This window comes from Canis lupus, chromosome 3, assembly GCF_003254725.2.
Source record: "Canis lupus dingo isolate Sandy chromosome 3, ASM325472v2, whole genome shotgun sequence".
NCBI classification, from domain to species: domain Eukaryota; kingdom Metazoa; phylum Chordata; class Mammalia; order Carnivora; family Canidae; genus Canis; species Canis lupus.
In genome coordinates, this window is record NC_064245.1 from 76,358,818 (window position 1) to 76,372,755 (window position 13,938).

The 13,938-nt window shown below is 32.0% G+C and overlaps 1 long non-coding RNA gene across 1 annotated transcript; it reads right to left on the minus strand.

Moving 5' to 3' along the window:
• Nucleotides 1–3,704: 3,704 nt before the first annotated feature.
• Nucleotides 3,705–9,123, minus strand: LOC112653692 (uncharacterized). Its single transcript, XR_003132379.3, has 3 exons — nt 9,040–9,123; nt 5,563–5,678; nt 3,705–4,018 (listed from the first exon to the last, which is right to left on the minus strand). It is a non-coding gene; the product is annotated as an uncharacterized LOC112653692 (long non-coding RNA).
• Nucleotides 9,124–13,938: the final 4,815 nt, after the last annotated feature.

The window sequence follows — 13,938 nt, forward strand, 5'->3', positions numbered from 1 at the left end:
TGTAAGTTTTCAAATACACAGCAATTTTCATGGCATTATATGAAAATAAAATGGTAAATCCATAGATAATTAGGTATAGTTAAAATTGAATTCCCATGATTTATGAGGTTTGCAGCATGTTCAGAAGTATGACCCATAAAATAACTGCCTTAGGATGAAATTTTATCACTTTTTTAATACTTGAAATATAATAATCTTATCAAATTTATCATCAAGATGGGTTTCAAGTTTTCATGGTATTTAAGAATCAAACTCAAGTGTTCTTTTTTTTTTATAATACAGATGTACGCATTCCATATTTTCAACATCCACAATTTTATGTCTTCATAAAATCAGTGGTTTACATCCCCTGGCACAGTACATTCAAATAAATTACATTTATTCAGAATGCTTATTAAAATCAATTCCAGAGATAATTTTTAAGAGTTACTTTCTTTATATCCCTGGTACCTGCTTCAGCAGAACCAAAACAAAAGTTAGTGAGTTAAACCAGGGTGTGATATAGGGTTGGTAAATATGTGCTGTTAGGGAAATCTAAGTGTGTTTTAATAATACATAAACACAGTTCTATTGCCTAAAATGTCTTTATTCCAGAATATAGCTTCTCAGTGTTAGAGATCAGGATAACATTCATTGGAGATTGGATAAGATAAGAGGAGACCTTTGGAACTTGGGTACCCAGCTTCGTTTTTTTGCAGCTCACTTACAACAAAATGTAAACTCTATGAGAACAACATTTACCTGTTTTGTCCAGTAATGTATCCTAAGGGACTAGAAGAATTACAGGACTTTGACAAAGGTTTAACATATTACAGGAACTTAACAAAGATTTCATAAAGGAAGAATAAATGAAAGAAGTCCTTATTTTGCATATTATTTTTCTATTACTACTATATCAAATCACCATAATCTTAGTGGCTTAAAACAACACAAATTTAGTATTATACAGTTCAGGAGGTCAGGTATCTGAATGAGTCTTGATAAGTTAATGTCAAGGTGCTAACAAGGCTGCATTCTTTCTGGAGGCTATAGGGGAAAATCCATTTTTGTGTCTTTTCCTGCTTCAAGAGGCTGTCTGCATTCCTTGGCTCATGGCCACCTGTCACCTTAGACCAACAATGGCTGGCTAAGTCTTTTCACATGGCACCACTCTGACACTGACTCTTCTTCTGCTTTCTGCTTCTTATTAAAGATCCTTGTGATTATATTGGGTCCAGCTGAATAATGCACAGTATTCTCCCTCTCTTGAAACTAACAGAACAATTCCATATGCAATTTCCATCCCCCTTTGCCATCTATGTAATATATATATTTACACATTCCAAAGATTAGGATGTAAATATCTTTGGGTGGTAATTCATTTGCCTACAATTTGCCACTCAGCAATTATGCAATATTAGATAAATTATTTAACCACATTGTATCAGTTTCCATGTCTATAAAATGTAAATCATGAGTTCCTATTTTTTTCAGTTTAATTGAATTATTACATGCAAAATTCTTGGGATAGTATCTAGCACATTGTGGCACAGAGTAAATGTAGTTCTTATTATAAGTGTGTCCTTTTTAAGCTAAAATTTTATGTTCAATAATTTAGTTCCATTCCTCCTTAAAAGAGAATAGATTGATGACACCTGCTTAAGTTTCTCTGAATACTTAATGATGTTCAGTCTTTGAAATAAAGAAGTAAATGCAATTTCAAGATCCTACCCTTAAAAGGAAGATCTTCTTGGCTGCATGTGTTGAGGAAAATAACCTAAAGATATTATCAGAAAAGGTGAACATGTTTGCAGGATAGATAAAGTAGTGAAACCCTTTAGTTTTATAGTTTTTATTTATTGTTTTTAACCATGTATAGTCTATTTTGACATGTTTGCATTAAATATATTTATATTTCTCATTTGTTATATATAATATACATAATGCAAACATCAAACAGATAATTTTCAAAAATAGGAGATTCCTTTGAATGTTTCTCAAAGAATAAATGTAAGGTCAGTACAGGAGGAACTAATTAGATGAAACAAGGACTATCCCTCACATCTCTACCACTGCACAATGCAAAGCATTATGAATCCCTAGAAAATGTGTGTTTACATATTTGAGTAATCTGGTCTCTCAGGCAAATCAACCAAACTATAACCACATTCACATGACAAACTTCTCTACAATTGTAAAAGCACATAGATTTTCAAAATAAAATTTTATTGCTTGGAAAATAAACTCACAGGGAAAAACTGATTTCAAAATACAAAATCTTTCTATGTTGCTTTTCAACATTTTCTGGCTATTCTATTCAAAACAAAATTCTAATATTGTTTCTGTCTTACAATGAGGGAAAATTCTGTTTCCAGTACAACTTGTGTGAATTTTGGTCACGCATTTAATTTCACCAGGTCTCATCTTTCTCACTTGTTAAATGGGCATATTATTACTTGCCTGCCTCTACTACCATTGTAAATATCAAATGAAATGATAGATGCCAACAATTTGTGGACTACAGAAGTGTATGCACATGAATCATATTATTTAGTATTTTAGTACTACTGAGTGCATTAGCTCTATGAATTTACTGTTTGAAATTACTGGACAGGATATCCTTCCAGCTACATGGGGCTAGTAACCTGGAGTGCATATATGGGTGGTGATGATAGTCATCTAAATTGAAGGAATTTAAGGTTTAAAGTGTTAGCTTTTGGGTTTTTTGTTATGATACTGTAGAATCATAGAGATGGGGAGACAGAGAGGGAGGTAGAGGGCAAGGGCAGAGGGAGAGGGAGAATCTTAAGTAGGCTTCATGCCCAGCACAGAGGTAAGTGTGGGGTTTGATCTCACAACCCTGGGATCAAGCTTAAATCAAGAGTCAGACACTTACCGACTAAGCCACTCAGGTGCCGTTTAAGATTATTTTTAATTTCTTGCAAGGAAGAAGTGGGTAGAAAGAATTTAAAGCAAAACAACACCTCATAACTGGAAGCAGTCAATATCCTACTTTTACTATTTTCACTACTTCTATTATTACCACCACCACCACCAATAATAACTGCAACAGTGAAACTTTGGTTATGCCAGAAAGTTTCCCAAATGCTTTAATTATGTACAACTGTAGTGTTTTTTTTTTATTTGCAGGTCAGCTGGGTATTATTTACTTACAGGTATTTTTACATTCAATAAGACTGAATATCTTTATGTATTCCTCCTTTTGAAAAATGTTATCCTGCAAAAAAATGAGGATATAGCTTATTTTATTTCTTTTTTTTTTCTAGTTCTCGTGAAACTAAAAAAAAAAAATTATGGAGTTTTTAGAAGTTTTCTCACTTTGACTTTTAAAATAAGCTCTTAACTCACTATTTGTTTGCTAACTACACTTTGGGAAATAGTAGATTTATTCTTACACCCATTTCACAGATGTAAGAACAAAAAGCTCAGGGAGCTCAAGTAACATGTCCAGTCACACAGTAAGTCAAAGGCAGAGCTTTCCTCTCAGTATAAAATTGTCAGTCTAGTGACGTATGGGTTTATCTCCCTTGCTGTGCTAATTTGGACTCATACCATCTCATGATCTATTAGGGATTTTGTATTTAGATAAAAGACAGAGCCAGATGCCCCGTTAAGCCTTTACAAACTTTAAAATGCTAAGCAAGAGAGCTTGTGTTGTTTGTCCTTGGACTGTGCATTTTATTTTTCATAGAACAAGTGATGTATTTGTTTTAGAGCATCATGGCATTTATTAATGATCCAAGCTGAATTCTCATTTTCAGTAAATGGCATCTTACACAGTGGGGCCATGTCACACAGGAGTCCTGACGGGGGAACTCATGTCAGTGTGGTGAGGAGCCTGCTGAGTGTTTAATAACTACAAATGAAGTGCACTGTTCGTGTTATCAAGCATCGTTCCATCAACCAGTAGGTTTCCTTTGTAAGTAAAGATAAAATGACTTGGACAATCTGTACTAAATCCATCAGCTTTAACTGTAAAAGCATGAGCAAGACAAGCTTTCTTCAAATAGACTGGATGCTGGAAAGGAAAGAAGAACAAAAAGATCATTATCAAATAAGAAATGAAATAATTTCAATATAATCAATGACTATAGAGTATCATGGCTTTGGGAAAGGACCTTTGGAAAATGATCCATGATCATAGGCTAGTTTTGAGCCCTACTCATTTTCTGTATATGGTGGAGATAAGGAGTTAGAAAGTTGTGCACGTATCCTACAGTTATTTGTATTTTATAACACTGAAGGAGGCAATGAAAAACATTATAACTAATTCTCAAAGAAGAGATCATTGATTTTCATGTGCCTGTGGTTCTCCCAAAGATAAAGAACATAAGGAAAATGAGTGAATTGCAAATCATAAAAAGGTTATATATTATCTCTATGGCTAGATATCTTCTAGGAAAAACTTTTTTTTTTGACATTGTCCTGAATTATGGCTCAAAAAAAAAATGGTAGTCCTCAGAAAGAATGATAGGTGAATTGGGAAAAACTAGAATAAACATGAAAATTTTAGAAATATTTTATTAAACATAGATTATGAGCTATTTGTTTTATAAACGTTATTTTCCTTAACTCTTGAATAAGTCCTGTGAAATAGGTTATATTATAACAGAATTAAAGTTAGTGAAATTGATGCTCAGCAGATTTCAGGGAACTCAGGTTCTATCAAAGCAATAGAGATCAAATCCATGATCTGTGGTGACACCACTGTGGCCCAGCTGTGTATTCTTTTTTTTTTTTTTTTTTTTTTTCAATTTTCACTTATTTATGGTAGAGAGAGAGAGAGAGGCAGAGAAGAGGGAGAAGCAGGCTCCATGCACCGGGATGCCCGATGTGGGATTCGATCCCAGGTCTCCAGGATCGCGCCCTGGGCCAAAGGCAGGCGCCAAACCGCTGCGCCACCCAGGGATCCCGCAGCTGTGTATTCTTTAAGAGAAGTATGGATCAGGATGAGTCCATGTGGTCTGTTAGTAGAGGCTAACCTAAGTCTGGCCATAGACATAAAAGAATAAAAAAAAGAGTATATTCCATGGACAGAGCTACACATGCATGGAGAACTTTTATGATAACATGAAAGAATCACTTGGAGAAGCCAGAGTTGCCATACAATGAGGAAGAAGAGAGAGAAGAAGAGAAAAAGGAGGAGGAGGAAAGGTGAGAAGAGGGGGATATCTTGATATGAGTGCATGAGGAATCTCATTGGCTAGACTGGCACTGATTCCATCCTAATAGTTTCATCATGTGAGCTTCTCTTACTTCCTCATTCTGCTGTTTCAGATGTTAAATCATCTGTTCTAGGGCACTGGATCCTCTACAACCACCTCTACTGATCACAACTATTCTCTTTTTCATATTATTGATATTAAATCTAACATGTAGTTGAGGAAGCACCAGGTCTGGGTTTGGATTCTCATCCCTCCCTTCTTTCTGATTAACCTGGACATTGAACCTAACTTCTGTGAATGGATGTCAATGCTTCTATTTTTAAAAGGGGAATATAACTACTTCTCATGGTATGACTCTAAGCACTAAATAAAGCAATGATAAGTAGCATATGCTTACTATTGTATGAGGCTTACATAGCTTTTTCCCCCTTGTACCATCAGAATTTTTCTATTAATGTAGTTGTTCTCAGCTCAAGTGAAAGAGCATGGTCTGCTTTCTTGCAGTGGAAGTAACTGGTGAGTTAAAGTGAAAGAAAGAAAGAAAGAAAAAAATAAATAAAGTGAAAGAGCATGGTCTGTTCTCTTGCAGCAGAAGTAACTGGTGAGTTAAATAAGTTCATTCTGGAGCTCATAACAAATTTTACTATCTTTTTAAATAAATAAATGACAGCAGCATATAAATATCCTTACTAAACTTTAGCAGCAGACACCAGTACCAAGGAAAAAAGGAGTGCCTGAAAACCATAGGGCAACCACAAAACATGTACAAACAAGTGCAACACCAAAGTTTATCTGCTTTTCTTGTTTATTCTTGTAAAACGTCCAATTTTAATATTCTTTCAAAATTATGAAGACATGTTGATAAAGGAGAATCTTTTATGGAGGAATACATGTAGGAAAAATACATATTTTATGTACCTTCAAGCCTAATACTATAATGACTGCAAGTGATATAATTAATTGAAGAAAATATATTTAAAGTTTCTGAACAATGAGGAATGCTACACTTCAGGAATCTACCCTGAGACAGGAGGTTGTTTTATTTTCTTAAATGGCCACAATAAAAAAAATTAAAAAATAAAAAATAATACAAAATAAATAAAATAAAAAAAATTAAAAAGACCACAATAAGATCTACAATCTTGATAAATATCTAAGAGCATGATAAGATCTACAATCTTGATACTACTTAAAGAGTTGGAGTTAGTTGAGCATTTTCTTTCCTAATGAAACTATACCATAATAAGTACATCGGGCTTTCTTTTGAAATTAGTTCTACAAAAATTCAGTTTTCTGTTAGAATTGTAGCTGAATACAAATTAGAATCTTTCTTTGTCATCAATTCTAGGAACCTACTTAGCATTAATGACTACATTGCTTTTACATATTTTGACATTAGTTTATTAGAATAAGAAGGGAAAAATGGGATCCAAGTCATTTACAACCAGTAACAATTTCGCTGTCTTGTCAAATTTCAAAAAATTAACACTTGATTTTTAAAGTGAATATTAAAAGCTGAAATTCCCTGAACATTTCATAAGAATAATGCTATAATTTGCTAAAGTTAGCATTTTCTGTATATTTTTGTTCATAAGAATACCACTGTGTTTTGTCAATAAGTTTCAAGTAGAGGGCTAAAACATGACATATCTTCTTTAAATTGTTGAATATACAGAAATATGAATATTAGGAATGAGTATGATTTATTCATAATTATTCATATCTTACTATACTGATATATTTTAAAAGGAAAACACTGAAAAGAAACAAAAAATTGAGATAAGAAAGCTAGGGGGGAGTTATTTTGTTTGATGTTGGTGATTTTAACTAATGATTCACAGAGCTCTGTTTTTAAGGTCAAATGTGTATTACATACCTACTGTGATATGTTTCATATGTATCTTTGTACTAAGAGAGATGCAAGCATTTTTGAATTACACTTAATTTTGTGTGGAAAATAAAAGAATGGCCATGGGAAATATGACATTATTTTTAAGTGTGAAGTGCTTTGATGCTGATCTCTTAATTATTCTCAATAAGGAAGTTATTATTTTCAATCAAGAAAGTAAGTTAAACTTGGTTGAATTGCTTTTTCCAACCAAGAATATATTTTCTTTAAGTAAAGATGTACTGGAGTATATGGAATTTTAAAAAGCTAAAATAGAAACAGAGAGTAGGTTGGTGATTGCCAGGGACTTGGGGTTAAGCGAAATGGGAGGATACTGGCCAAAGGGCATAAACTTCCATCTTTAAGTTGAGTAAGTTCTGGGAATCTAACGTATAGCATGATCACCACAGTTAACAATACTATGACGCATACTTGAAAGTGGCTAAGAAAGTCAGTCGTAAATGTTGTCACCACATACACACACACAGGCACACACACAGGTAACTATGTGAGGTGATGTATTAACTAATTTTATTGTGGTAAATATTTCACGTTATATAAATATATTAAATCATATGGTACACTTAAACTTACACATTGTTATATATCAAATATATTTTAATGAATATGAAAAAAAAACAAAATATACTGTAGTATCATCTCATTTTTGCAAGATTTTAATTTGAGAGTGTATTAACTTAAGCCTAATGAAATCTAAGAAAATCATTCTTCAAAAATATATCATTTTGCAAAAACAATAATACTAAGAAAGTAAGCAGAATTATTCATATAGAATAAAATTTATTTTAGGGCTTATGCCTTTTATTTTCACATTTGAGAATAAAAGGGGGATATAGTTTCACATAGAAATGTCCCTGGGGCACTAAACCATTTCCTATTGTCATTACTGAAAACTCTGTGGAATAGTATGCCCCTTCCTTGCTTCCTCTTAAAAATAAAAACCTTTTTTGAGGATTTTTGAGGAAGAGAATGGCAGAACGGTATACTATAGATGAAAATTTCCTTCAAATATTGAATGAGTATATAAAACTCACACAAAAAATTTATATGAATAATAGTATATGTGTGTCCAGTACAGTTGAACATAAATAGAGGTACTTAGGAACACACTTGAATAATTATGGAAAAAAGAAAGAGGTAATGCATCCATAATCTAGAAATCCTAAGAAAGTATTAATCAATAAAGTTTAGGAAATGGAAGAAGTATTTTTTCATTTAATATTGTGGTAATAATAACATACAGTAGTCTATTCTGCTTTTCTACTTAAATATAAGCATTTGCCCTATCGTGAAATATTTGAAAAATAAGTTTAAATAATTTTGAGATAAAAATTTAGTTTTGAGATGAGTACTTTTGAGATAAAAATTTAGTGTTTTGAGATAAAAATTTACTGTTCTTCATAAAGGTTACACAATAGTTTTCTTAACCATCTCTTTGATTTAAATTTTTTAGTTTGCTTCAAATTTTTCACTTGTAGATTGTGCTGAAACGAAAACCATTGCAGGTAAGATATTCTGTGTAGTTAATCATTCTATATCTCAGTCCCATTTAGATGGCACTTTTAACCACTGGTAATGATAAGGATCTTGAATCTTACAAAAAATCATCCCAGGTACAAAAGCATACACAAAAAATGTCATTCAATGTTCCAAACATTGCATATAAAATTTTAGTCTTCTGTCTTTTGGGACCCCATTAATATTATAAATTAAAAGGAAAATCATCATTCATACCTTACATGTATTTAGTGATTTACAGTAGAATGTTTGCTTTTTTTTTTTTTTTAATTATTCCATAGTGTTATTTTTTTTGCTAGTAAGATTTAAAAAGAAAGTTTGGTGACTAAGAGAAAAACAGAGGTAAGAAGCTAGCTAATAAAGAAGAAATAACAGAGTTCTGATACATTGAGTGAAATAATAAAGAGAATAAAATAGGTTACAGATAATATACAAGCAATACCTTACCTTTATTTACGTACACTTTCAAAAGACCTTTCAGGTGTCATTCTGTTCTTTACAATAACTGATTGTGATGTCATCACCATTTTATAGGCTAGAAAAGAGACTCAGAGGTACAGAGCTCCTATGTAGAAAATATGGGACAATTACTCATCTTTTTTTCTGAAACATCAAGTATGTTTTTTGTCTTCCCTCTCTTTTCTCCCTTCATAAGAAGATTGGACTTTTTTCTTCTGGTTGGTAGTTAGATGACCTGTAGATCATTTGATATGTTTTAAACTTTTTTAGTTTGGGCCTGGAGAACTCTAGGCTAATTTGGCCATAGTTTTAATTCATGGCCTTTCTGATGTTGCTGGTGAAAATCCCATTTATTAAATAAAGCTCTCTTCTTTGATTAATGGGAACTTAAACAATCATTGACATTCTGACCTCTGCAAATTGTCCAACTTATTGGTAAGACTCTCTTGTGTCTTCTCATCTAAATTTTTTCCTCACTCTTTTTTTTTTTTTCACTCATATGTCACCATTTCTATGAAAGAATCAATACCTCAGGGAAACTAGTTTATTCCTTGCCATGGCTATCATCAGTAACCAGAGGATTTCTTTCCCAGTTCTGTTCACCCTTCTTTCCTCTCCCCCTTATGCTCCTGTTTTCTCTTTCCAGGGCTCTCACCCTCTGTAAAGTCCCAGGTGATATTTATGGACCAGAATAGACACTTGGAAATAGTACATTTCCCACCTCGTTAGCTTTTTATTGACTTTATGTTATAAATTGCATCTGATTCTTTTCTAGATTTGTTAATTCTCTTCCTTATATTTGTTACTTACATTATTTCCCTTTATATTATTTGGCATTCTCCTTATAATATCTTTTTATGCTAATTAATAAGTGATAGATTAATTGGAAACAGAAAGAAATTCAATCATTGTGATTCTTCAGGATTATACTGGTCTTGTATTCTAGTAGTAACACTGGTTGGTTTCTGATCTGGAACCTTTTGTATAGAGAAAAGCAATGTTATAAAAGCAGCTATGTTTTTCTTAGTAAATTATTGGTTCAAGTGTAATTTGATTATGTGCACGTGTCTTAGGATAATGCAAAAGCCATAATTATATATAAATAGCTTTCAAATTATGATGTTTTCACTGAAAATTTGATTTATATGTTGAGAGACAATGAAATAGCTGAAGAATGGAAGAAGATGGTGGTGACTGGAGGCTTCTGATCTATCACTTTACAAAAATACATGGCTATATAAGTTATTTGATTCAATGCATATTTATGGATAAGATTCCAAAGCATAATAAGACTAGAAGAATTAATAACAGCTTTTCATTTTATATATGCCTTTATAAAAAGTCAATTCCTTTCTTGTGTGTTCTCTATTTGTATAATGGAATAACACACTACAAATTATTTTTCTGAGTACTGTGTAATGTCTATAAGATAGTATTTATGTAAATGTTGTGCATTAGCATCTTATGTAATTCATTGCCCAGTTTAGCTTTTGTCACAATTCAAATTCACTCAGAAATAATGAATCTTCATCACTAATAAATCATCCAATTATCTTCCAATGAGAACAGATTTTATTTCTACTTTTCATATAAATCCTTCCAATATGAAGCCTGTGATTATGATGGTCCATTATGAAGCCTAAATGCTTTCACCATGTCATAGTTATCTATTGCTGCATGACAAACACCCCTAAACTCAGTGGCCTAGACCAGTGATGATTAGTTAATTCATGATTCTGGTGGCTTGCAATGTGGGCACCACTCCACTTGGGCAGCTAGTTCCTGTTCTGGGGTAGCTGTTAGCTGGGCTCACTCAGAATTTGTAGTCATTAGCTATGTCAGGTGGGGCCATGAGGCTCTGCAGGCCTCACACACGTTTTGGGCTTTAACCTCAATAGCTGGCAAGCCTATGATAGCAGAGTATCTCTCTCCATTTGCTCTCTCATCCTGATGGAGTCTATCCTGAGCCTCTGCACAAGCAGTTGATACTCTGAGAGGGCAAGCATAAGCTACAAGATCTCTTAAGTCTTGGACTCAGAGGTCATACAGTATCTTTTCAGACCCAGTGCGTCGGTCATCACAAGTCACAAGGTCAGTCCACATTGAAGAACTGGGTAAATAGAACTCTACTTCATTACGGGAGAAACAGTTGTGGACATATTTAACCTATCACCAGTGCTATTAACTTTTAAAAACTTTATTGAAACAATACCATTGATCTTCCCTCCACAGGATTAATCACAAATCTCCATTCCCAAATGCAAATCCTTTCTCAATGTGAATGTTTTTAGAAAGTTTCAGAAAAGAATGAAAGAAAAGCATCAGCACATTTATGTAAATTTAAGAGGAAATAAATGAAAACACTTATTTTGAGTTAGAAAACAGATTGAAATCTTGTTCCACCTCTCATTAGCCATGTGATTAATATCAAAGCATGTGATTTCCTGGTCTTTCTACATTAATAAAAGAGATATAACATTTGAAGCTGGGTTACAAACTATATAAAACAGTTAAGAAATGTAGATAATGCATAAGAAAGAATTCTAAATGTAGAACGTATGTGTAGAGTGCTCAATTTATTCCCATGATACTTCAGTTTGGGCCAACCTCACTGTGAGGAATTTGGAATAAACACACCAAATACAACTATGGATGTCTCACTGCTATTGATTGTCTCTTTAGTTCTTTTAATGGAAGAAGTGTTGCATTATAGTTGATGTTAGCTTTCTCCTAACTCTCCATTTAGAAAGTTAGGATAAGCATTAGAAATTCCTATTTTGCTGACATCACTTCAGTCAAATTTAAAAATTAATTTCCAGTAGTGTTTGGTTAATTGCCTTGGATTTATAAGTGAATTTGGAGGGTTTTATTTTCCTTTATTGAGGGGTTTATTTACCTGGAGGGTAATATTTTCCTATTTAGTTTATTTTTACAGGTCTTTTTTTCTGACATAATAGTTTTTAATACAGCCTTTGGTATTTTTTGGTCAAAAATATCCAAATACTTCATATCATTTGTTACCATTCTGAATTGTCAACCATTTCTCTATTATATTCTATGAATGGTACTATATATATATAAAATATCTAACTGCTTAGATATATATATATGCTATCATATATATACATATATATGCTATATATATATATATGCTATATATCTGCTATATATATATCTGCTAACCACTGTGGGATAATTTATTTTTCCATTAGCTCTATTGTATGTATGCAAATGTGTTTAGATGATTTAGGAGTGTCCCTTATAAGAAAGATAACTTAGAATTCTTTATAGTCCAACGTAAGAGTCTTTTACTTTCAACAGATGAGTTTAATATTTTTATGCTTATTAACATTCATGATTATTTTTTACCAACTTATTTCATCTCCAAATTTTGAAACTACACTCTGAGATTGCATTTTTCAAATTTCTTTTATGTTATAATTCTTTTATATGGCCTAGGTTTACTATTATCTTCTGCCAAAATCTTGAAATAACGTTTTTAAAAAAATTCTGTTGATGGCTTTGAAGTTTCTTCCTGAGATTCTTATATCTCTGTTAAACTAAGTGCCTATCAAAGAAAAGAGTTTAAAAAGATAATTTCAGTTTTGGGGGGAGTTATGTTTTCAGCTTTCATGTATCTACTTGACTTTGTTAATTTTATATGGAGTCATAAATTATTCTATTTGATTTTTTTTTTACATTATAGATTCTAATTGGTTTTGTAACCAAACTTAAACCATAATTATAGCACATGTATGACTAGTTTTAATACTGTCAATTTAATAGCTTACAAGTTTATTAAGGGTATATAATTGATATGTTTTCTAAGATCACACACAACTGACAATGGCTATCTTATGGCTATGTGCACATTGCTTTGATATTACAGAATTATTTTCAGAGCTTTGCAACTATTCTATTTTTTTCTTATACTTCAGTCAAAACGACAAATAATATTGCGTAGATTTTTATTCCTTTATGAGTAACTTATTTTATTTTATTTTATTTTATTTTATTTTATTTTATTTTATTTTAATTTTTTTATTTAAATTCAATTTGCCTACATATAACACCCAGTGCTCATTCCCCCACACACCTCCCCTTCCACAACCCTTTGTTTGTTTCCCAGAGTTAGGAATCTCTCATGGTTTGTCTTCCTCTCTAATTTTTCTCTTTACAGGTAACTTAATATTCTCTTTCTTGAATTTTTATAGATTTTTTCATTTTGTTTGATAAATCTTCTATGAAAACATCAAAATGATTTATCTAGACTCATATTTCCTATATATTGTTATTAATAATATAGTTTTTGATGATTACAGAAGACCATGTTAGGTATTTTTCAAGAAATATGAAAATATAGAAAAGAAAATGAGAAAATTAAAATCTTCTATAATTTCAAGATCAAGAGAAAATATGATCAGTATATTTTATTTAGACATATAGCTTATAGTATAAAAACTACTGCTTGATACTACTATCCAGCTTATATTTGATCTTTTTTCTCTTAATAGTTTGAGGAACATTGAGTAGAATTATATTTTTAAAAGTTATTGAATACATATATTTCTTTAAACAGTATATAATTAGCAACTTACTAAGATTATTATTTGAGTTCAACTAACTTTGGTGAACAAAGATGAACCTCACTCGTTTTTCATACTTCTGTCTCTAGTCTGAGAATAGTTTTCTAAAAATAGACATAATAAGTTAAAGGGAACATTTTAAAATATGTGTACATATAATTGCATTTCCTCCTGAATGTCAGACACATCATGCCATACTCATACATTACCATTAACCATCTTTGGGAGGGAGAGAATCTGAAGCAAACTCTATGCCCAGTGCAGAGCCTGAGCAGGATTGGGTCTCACCACCCTGAGGTCA